The following is an 8,530-nucleotide window of genomic DNA, read 5'->3' as shown; positions in this document are numbered from 1 at the left end:
CCGCTTGAGTCTGGAATCGGCAGGAGAGATAAAGTGCGTATTTCTTGTATGAAATGTGAAAACTAAAATCATTATGCATCATATCATATCATCGTACATCATACATCATACATCATACATCATACATCATATATCATCATACATAGTATTAAAGGTCGAAACCAAAGTTTGGATGTGGGATGTTCAGAAAGTGACGTCACCAATTCAAAATCAGCTAGCCGAATTCCTCAGTCTGGAAACAACCGCGCAGTAGAGCGGACGGATGAGAGTCGCGCTCCGCAAATTTCGAGTACCGGGTTCTCAACCTCCCGGATCCCGCGCTGCGGGTCCGCTACGAATTTCGAGTACCGGGTTCTCAACCTCCCGGATCCCGCGCTTCGGGTCCGCTACCTGGTGAAACTCGACTTCCAGGACAAGGTGGAGGAGAAGGATTTCTACACAGTGAGTATATTTTTATAATATTTAAAGGCAATTGTAATTATATTGTATCTAACATTATTTTAACTTCTCATGTATACAATAAATTATTTCAATTGATTTTTCGTGCAAGCCCAAATTCAGGAGCTATCAATGCGTTTGCCAAATTTCTAATTTTTCATAATTTTGCTACGATCTTCTTGGTGAAATCTGTCAAAGAAAAAATTATATTAATCCTTCAGCAGTATTCTTCATGTGTTCTAATACTGAAAATATTTTTCAGTATTCGAGATGGTATTATATAGCTATAAATGCGCTGATGAAATTTATTATATTGGATGAATTGATTGATTATACTAATCCTTACACAATATTTTCGATATGTTCTTATACTGAAAATATTTATGACTATTGAAGGTACAACCCAAGGTGGTTATCGGTGGTCGTTGGATGTGGTCGGAGGTGGACGAGGAGGAGGACGAGGAAGACTAGGAGAAGAAGGTGGCTGAGGATTTGTGCTCGGTGAGTAAAACACTTTTATAACATTTGATGGCAATTGTAATTATATTTCATCTAAAATATTTCAAACTTGTCATGTTTACATTAAATTATTTAAATCCATTTTCCGCGCAAGCACAAATTCGGTAGATATAAATGCGCTAATAAAATTTATTATATATTTGATTGGTTAATTAATTACATCATTCCTTACACAATATTTTTAATGTGTTCCTATACTGAGAATATTTATTACTATTCCAGGTATAACCCGAGGTGGTTGGCGGTGGTTGGCGGTGGTCGAGCTGGACGAGGTGGAGGACGAGGATTCGTGCTCGGTGAGTTTGACATTTTTACAATATTTGACGAAGTAGAATCAGCATCAGGAGTAGGATCAGGGGAAGATGTAGAAATAGGAGTAGAAGTAGGAGTAGTGGTAGGAATAGGACTCGGAGTAGGAATATGAGTAGAAGTAGGAATAGTAGGAGTTGGAGTGGGATTAGGAGTAGGAGTAGTCGGAGTAGGAATAGGAGTAGTCGTCGTAGTAGGAGTAGGAGTAGGAGTAGGAGTAGGTATGGCGGGGTGGGTCGTGTGAGGGGAGGGGAGGGGTGGGAAGGGGATATTATCACATCAAGTTATCAGTAATAAGCAATTGCGGGTAAAATATTAGCTTACTTTTGTGAGTATTTATGAATATAGCCTCTATGAATATTCATTGTTGGTGTATAAGGTCTGGAAACGTACCTACTTTCTGTAAGAGACGTTGAAGATTTTCAACATAATTATGTTTCAGTTCTGTGCCCCGCCTAGTGATCCACTAGTACATATCCTCCGACGTGACATCGCTGTGCTACGTATAAAGAAGAAAAGATTTATTAAGATGCAAATCGCTCCTCTCTTCTTGTCATTGTGCTTTCAGCCATTGTTGTGCTGTGTGTTTAAAATTTAGGACAGTATATAATATAGAATAACAGGTACAGCTACGAATATAGCACTACAACAAATCTTATAGAAATGAGCTCTCATTGAGATTTCTCTGTATTTATAACTCGACGCGAGAAGGCAAAAATCAATGTAATGCCATCTGTAAGGTAATTGGACTCGTATTTGCACTACGAGAACTCGTTGGGCATTTTGCGGTGAAGTTTGAAAAATTGTTGTACAAGACATTAAATAACTATAAAAATGGATAAAAAATATTATCCCCGATTGTGAATGTAGCTAATACAGCTTTAACCGTATATTGATTATGTTAATGATCTATTGTTACAAGATCGGAATTAGATAAGCTCTCTAAATACTTTTGTCTAGTCTATTAATTTATATCATGTATATGTAAATGTATATTTCTTCAGTTTATACAATCACTGCACTAGGATTACCCTTGCCACGTTTTATGGTGCGCTTGTGTAATTTGTATATTATTAACCTTACGTTTTACTCTATTTGCGACAAGTTGTAAGTGGTTCTAATTTCTTGGCAATTATTTATGTACATGTATGTGTATATATGTATATGTATACATATGCATGTGTATATGCATATATACACATGTTTAAAACTAGATTTTTACAATAAACACAGAGGTTTTAGTATATTCACATACGGATTTCTGTGTCTAGGTATACTTGAACCAAAATATCCTTATCTCTAAGACGGAATTCTTCGTAATTGGCATTTGTTTTTGTAACCCAATGTCCTACATACGATAGCAAAAATCGAGATCCAACTTAACTGAGTCTCAAAGCCCTGTTGACATAAAAGCAGCTATTTGATAGAAATTATAGTTATAGTTTACACAGCCTATTGCATGATATTTCATCATAAATACGTATGTTTCAATGTATTTAGGAATAATTTATCAAATATACAGAGGTCATGTGCAAATAATAAATGAATTCGACCGCAGTTTGATGTATTCATTAGAGCTTTAACAATAAATTTAAGCTTTGTTACTTCTTTTATTTTATTATGGATGATCAAAAACATTTCCGACTATTCGTGCTGTGGAAGCATGGGGATTGAACCAAATGTAGCAAAAGATTAGAAACAGTGTATGTAGAGTACGGGTATTTTTCTAATAATGCAAACACGTGCCGCTAGCTTAGTTTTGACATATCTAGAATACCACGCCTTGCGAATTAGCTTTCCAGACAGAGATGAATGATGAATTTTAAGGACTGCATTACCGTTGTTGAATACTCTATGCCTCGTGGGAAACGAAAATCTGTAACGATAAAATTGATGCAGCGGATCATCGTCGACTTTAACTTTTGAAATGTCCTACCATTTCCGAACACCTCCAACCATCCTATTCACCTATATTACTAGATTAGCTATGATATGAAAAGAGAAGAATTATTCATTTCGAAATGGGATTCTATTCGACGCGCGCTCGATGTATTCCATAACATTAGTATTCATATTTATTCCAACAACTTTTCATTTGCTCTCTCGATCTTGAATTTTCATAGGCATAGAATCGAAACGCTGTTTTAGCTGGTCGCAAGTGAAGTATCTGCGTTGGGTGGAAGAGCAGAATTGTTTTTCGTAAAGTATTCGGATGGAAAAAAATTCAGAGTAACTGTAATACATCACGGATGCGCTAATTTTGAACGAGACGAAATGGATGCTTCGTATATGAGACAGTATTTAACGCTGCGTAGTGATTTAAAAACCTAACAAGGTGATAGGGAGAGAAAGAACGAAGCTTCTTAACACTTCGAGTGTATTTGAACACACATTTGAAAGATACGAGCAAAATTTTTCATCATCCAACTGTCGCAGAACGGCAGCGTTATAAACCGACCCGTTCACTGAAGAATATATCTTCAGTCAACGGCTGACCATCGAAGGGCCTGGCCGCTTGAGTCTGGAATCGGCAGGTGGGATAAAGTGCGTATTTCTTGTATGAAATGTGAAAGCTAAAATCATTATACATCATATATCATCATACCTCATACATCATACATCATACATCGTACATCATACATCATCATACATAGTATTGAAGTTCGAAACCATAGTTTGGATGTCGGACGTTCAGAAAGTGACGTCACCAATTCAAAATCAGCTAGCCGAATTCTTCAGTCTGGAACGAACCGCGCAGTAGAGCGGACGGATGAGAGTCGCGCTCCGCAAATTTCGAGTACCGGGTTCTCAACCTCTCGGATCCCGTGCTTCGGGTCCGCTACGAATTTCGAGTTCTGGGTTCTCAACCTCCCCGATCCCGCGCTACGGGTCCGCTACGCGGTGAAACTCGACTTCCAGGATAAGCGCTCCGTGGTTCCTGGTTCATGTTTACAATAAATTATTTCAATTCGTTTTTCGCGCAAGCCCGTATTCAGTGGCTGTCAGTCCGCCGATTAAATTTCTCGACTTCCAGGATAAGAGCTCCGTGGTTCCTAGTTCATGTTTACAATAAATCATTTCAATTCGTTTTTCGCGCAAGCCGAAATTCAGTAGCTGTCAGTCCGCCAATTAAATTTCTCGACTTCCAGGATAAGCGCTCCGTGGTTCCTGGTTCATGTTCACAATAAATTATTTCAATTCGTTTTTCGCGCAAGCCGAAATTCAGTAGCTGTCAGTCCGCCAATTAAATTTCTCGACTTCCAGGATAAGCGCTCCGTGGTTCCTGGTTCATGTTCACAATAAATTATTTCAATTCGTTTTTCGCGCAAGCCGAAATTCAGTAGCTGTCAGTCCGCCAATTGAATTTCTCGACTTCCAGGATAAGCGCTCCGTGGTTCCTGGTTCTTGTTTAAAATGAATTATTTCAATTCGTTTTTCGCGCAAGCCGAAATTCAGTAGCTGTCAGTCCGCCAATTGAATTTCTCGACTTCCAGGATAAGCGCTCCGTGGTTCCTGGTTCATGTTTAAAATAAATTATTTCAATTCGTTTTTCGCGCAAGCCGAAATTCAGTAGCTGTCAGTCCGCCGATTAAATTTCTCGACTTCCAGGATAAGCGCTCCGTGGTTCCTGGTTCATGTTCACAATAAATTATTTCAATTCGTTTTTCGCGCAAGCCGAAATTCAGTAGCTGTCAGTCCGCCAATTGAATTTCTCGACTTCCAGGATAAGCGCTCCGTGGTTCCTAGTTCATGTTTACAATAAATTATTTCAATTCGTTTTTCGCGCAAGCCCGTATTCAGTGGCTGTCAGTCCACTGACAAAATTTCTCGACTTCCAGGATAAGCGCTCCGTGGTTCCTGGTTCATGTTTACAATAAATTATTTCAATTCGTTTTTCGCGCAAGCCGAAATTCAGTAGCTGTCAGTCCGCCAATTGAATTTCTCGACTTCCAGGATAAGCGCTCCGTGGTTCCTGGTTCATGTTTACAATAAATTATTTCAATTCGTTTTTCGCGCAAGCCGAAATTCAGTAGCTGTCAGTCCGCCAATTAAATTTCTCGACTTCCAGGATAAGCGCTCCGTGGTTCCTGGTTCATGTTCACAATAAATTATTTCAATTCGTTTTTCGCGCAAGCCGAAATTCAGTAGCTGTCAGTCCGCCAATTAAATTTCTCGACTTCCAGGATAAGCGCTCCGTGGTTCCTGGTTCATGTTTACAATAGATTATTTCAATTCGTTTTTCGCGCAAGCCGAAATTCAGTAGCTGTCAGTCCGCCAATTGAATTTCTCGACTTCCAGGATAAGCGCTCCGTGGTTCCTAGTTCATGTTTACAATAAATTATTTTAATTCGTTTTTCGCGCAAGCCCGTATTCAGTGGCTGTCAGTCCGCTGATAAAATTTCTCGACTTCCAGGATAAGCGCTCCGTGGTTCCTGTTTCATGTTTACAATAAATTATTTCAATTCGTTTTTCGCGCAAGCCGAAATTCAGTAGCTGTCAGTCCGCCAATTAAATTTCTCGACTTCCAGGATAAGCGCTCCGTGGTTCCTGGTTCATGTTTACAATAAATTATTTCAATTCGTTTTTCGCGCAAGCCGAAATTCAGTAGCTGTCAGTCCGCCAATTGAATTTCTCGACTTCCAGGATAAGCGCTCCGTGGTTCCTGGTTCATGTTTACAATAAATTATTTCAATTCGTTTTTCGCGCAAGCCCGTATTCAGTGGCTGTCAGTCCACGAATAAAATTTCTCGACTTCCAGGATAAGCGCTCCGTGGTTCCTGGTTCTTGTTTAAAATGAATTATTTCAATTCGTTTTTCGCGCAAGCCGAAATTCAGTAGCTGTCAGTCCGCCAATTGAATTTCTCGACTTCCAGGATAAGCGCTCCGTGGTTCCTGGTTCATGTTTAAAATAAATTATTTCAATTCGTTTTTCGCGCAAGCCGAAATTCAGTAGCTGTCAGTCCGCCAATTGAATTTCTCGACTTCCAGGATAAGCGCTCCGTGGTTCCTGGTTCATGTTTACAATAAATTATTTCAATTCGTTTTTCGCGCAAGCCGAAATTCAGTAGCTGTCAGTCCGCCAATTGAATTTCTCGACTTCCAGGATAAGCGCTCCGTGGTTCCTGGTTCATGTTTAAAATAAATTATTTCAATTCGTTTTTCGCGCAAGCCGAAATTCAGTAGCTGTCAGTCCGCCAATTGAATTTCTCGACTTCCAGGATAAGCGCTCCGTGGTTCCTGGTTCATGTTTACAATAAATTATTTCAATTCGTTTTTCGCGCAAGCCGAAATTCAGTAGCTGTCAGTCCGCCAATTGAATTTCTCGACTTCCAGGATAAGCGCTCCGTGGTTCCTGGTTCATGTTTACAATAAATTATTTCAATTCGTTTTCCGCGCAAGCCGAAATTTAGTAGCTGTCAGTATGCTAATAAAATTTCTATAACTTTATAATCTTCTCATAATCCTTTTGGTAAAATACGTCGATAAAAAAATTATATTAAACCTCACACATTATCTTCGATTTGTTCTTATGCTGAAAATATTTATTAGTATTCGAGGTATAACTCGAGGTGGTTGGCGATGGTTGAAGGTGTTCGGAGTTGGACGAGGAGGAGGACGAGGAAGACAAGGAGATGAAGGTGGACGAGGATTTGTGCTCGGTGAGTAAAACATTTTTATAATATTTGATGGCAATTGTAATTATATTTCATTTAAAATATTTTAAACTAGTCATGTTTACATCAAATTATTTCAATTCATTTTTCGCGCAAGCACATATTCAGTAGCCATGAATAAGCAATACAATTCATTATATTAGTAAGCAATTAATTAATCACATTAATCCTTATATAATATTTTTGATGTGTTCCCATACTAAAAATATTTACATTACATTATTTCAATTTATTTTTCGCGCAAGCACATAATCAGTAGCTGTGAATAAGCTTATACAATTTATTCTACTATCAAATAATTAAATAATTATATTAATCCTTACACAATATTTTTGATGTGTTCTCATACTGAAAATATTTATTACTATTCCAGGTATAACCCGAGGTGGTTGGCGGTGGTTGGAGGTGGTCGGAGGTGTACGAGGTGGACCAGGAGGAGGACGAGGACCTGGAGGAGGACGAGGTGGACGAGGTGGACGAGGAGGAGGCGGGGTGGGTCGTGGGCGAGGAGGGGAGGGGGAGGGAAGGGGGCGAGGTGGGCAGGGAGGGGAAGGGAAGGGATGGGAAGGGGGAAGGGAAGGGAAGGGTAGGGGGAGGGGAGGGGGGGGGAGGGGAGGGCTGGCGGGGCGGGAGGGAGGGAGGGAGGGAGGGACGGGGGCGGGAGCGGGCGGGCGTGTTGGGGGTGTGTACTGCTCTATTAACTCTAACGGGCTCGTACCGACATCGGTCCTCCACTCCCCTCCCTCCCTCCCTCCCTCCCTCCCTCCCTCCCTCCCTCCCTCCCTCCCTCCCTCCCTCCCTCCCGTCCCTCCCGCCCCTACAGCCCGCCCCCTCCCCTCCCCGCCCCTCCCCTCCCCTTTCCTTCCCTTTCCTCCCCCCCTACCCACCCCCTCCCCTCTTCTTCTCTCCCACGACCCACCCCGCCGCCTCCTCGTTCACCTCGTCCTCCTCCTGGTCCTCGTCCTCCTCCTGGTCCACGTCGTCCACCTCCGACGACCTCCAACCACCGCCAACCACCTCGGGTTATACCTGGAATAGTAATAAATATTTTCAGTATGAGAACACATCAAAAATATTGCGTAGGGATTAATGTAATTAATTAATTATTTAATGATATAATAAATTGTATAAGCTTATTCATAGCCACTGAATATGTGCTTGCGTGAAAAATGAATTGAAATAATTTAATGTAAATATTTTCAGTATAGGTACACATCAAAAATATTGTATGAGGATTAGTATAATTAATTAATTATTTAATGATATAATAAGTTGTATAAGCTTATTCATAGCTACTGAATATGTGCTTGCGTGAAAAATGAATTGAAATAATTTAATGTAAATATTTTCAGTATAGGAACACATCAAAAATATTGTATGAGGATTAATATAATTAATTAATTATTTAATGATATAATAAATTGTATAAGCTTATTCATAGCTACTGAATTTGTGCTTGCGCGAAAAATGAATTCAAATAATTTGATGTAAACATGACTAGTTTGAAATATTTCAGATAAAATATAATCACAATTGCCATCAAATATGATAAAAGTGTTTTACTCACCGAGCACAAATCCTCGTCCTCC

At 39.9% G+C, this 8,530-nt stretch overlaps 1 long non-coding RNA gene across 1 annotated transcript; it reads left to right on the top strand.

Annotated features, from left to right (window-relative positions):
- The first annotated feature begins 299 nt into the window (after positions 1-299).
- On the top strand, positions 300-7,382 carry LOC124175785. Its single transcript, XR_006869238.1, has 4 exons — positions 300-441; positions 835-869; positions 6,837-6,926; positions 7,315-7,382. It is a non-coding gene; the product is annotated as an uncharacterized LOC124175785 (long non-coding RNA).
- Positions 7,383-8,530: the final 1,148 nt, after the last annotated feature.

Source organism: Neodiprion fabricii, chromosome 1, assembly GCF_021155785.1.
Source record: "Neodiprion fabricii isolate iyNeoFabr1 chromosome 1, iyNeoFabr1.1, whole genome shotgun sequence".
In the NCBI taxonomy this organism is placed as follows: domain Eukaryota; kingdom Metazoa; phylum Arthropoda; class Insecta; order Hymenoptera; family Diprionidae; genus Neodiprion; species Neodiprion fabricii.
This window is presented reverse-complemented; position numbering and strand designations above follow the sequence as displayed.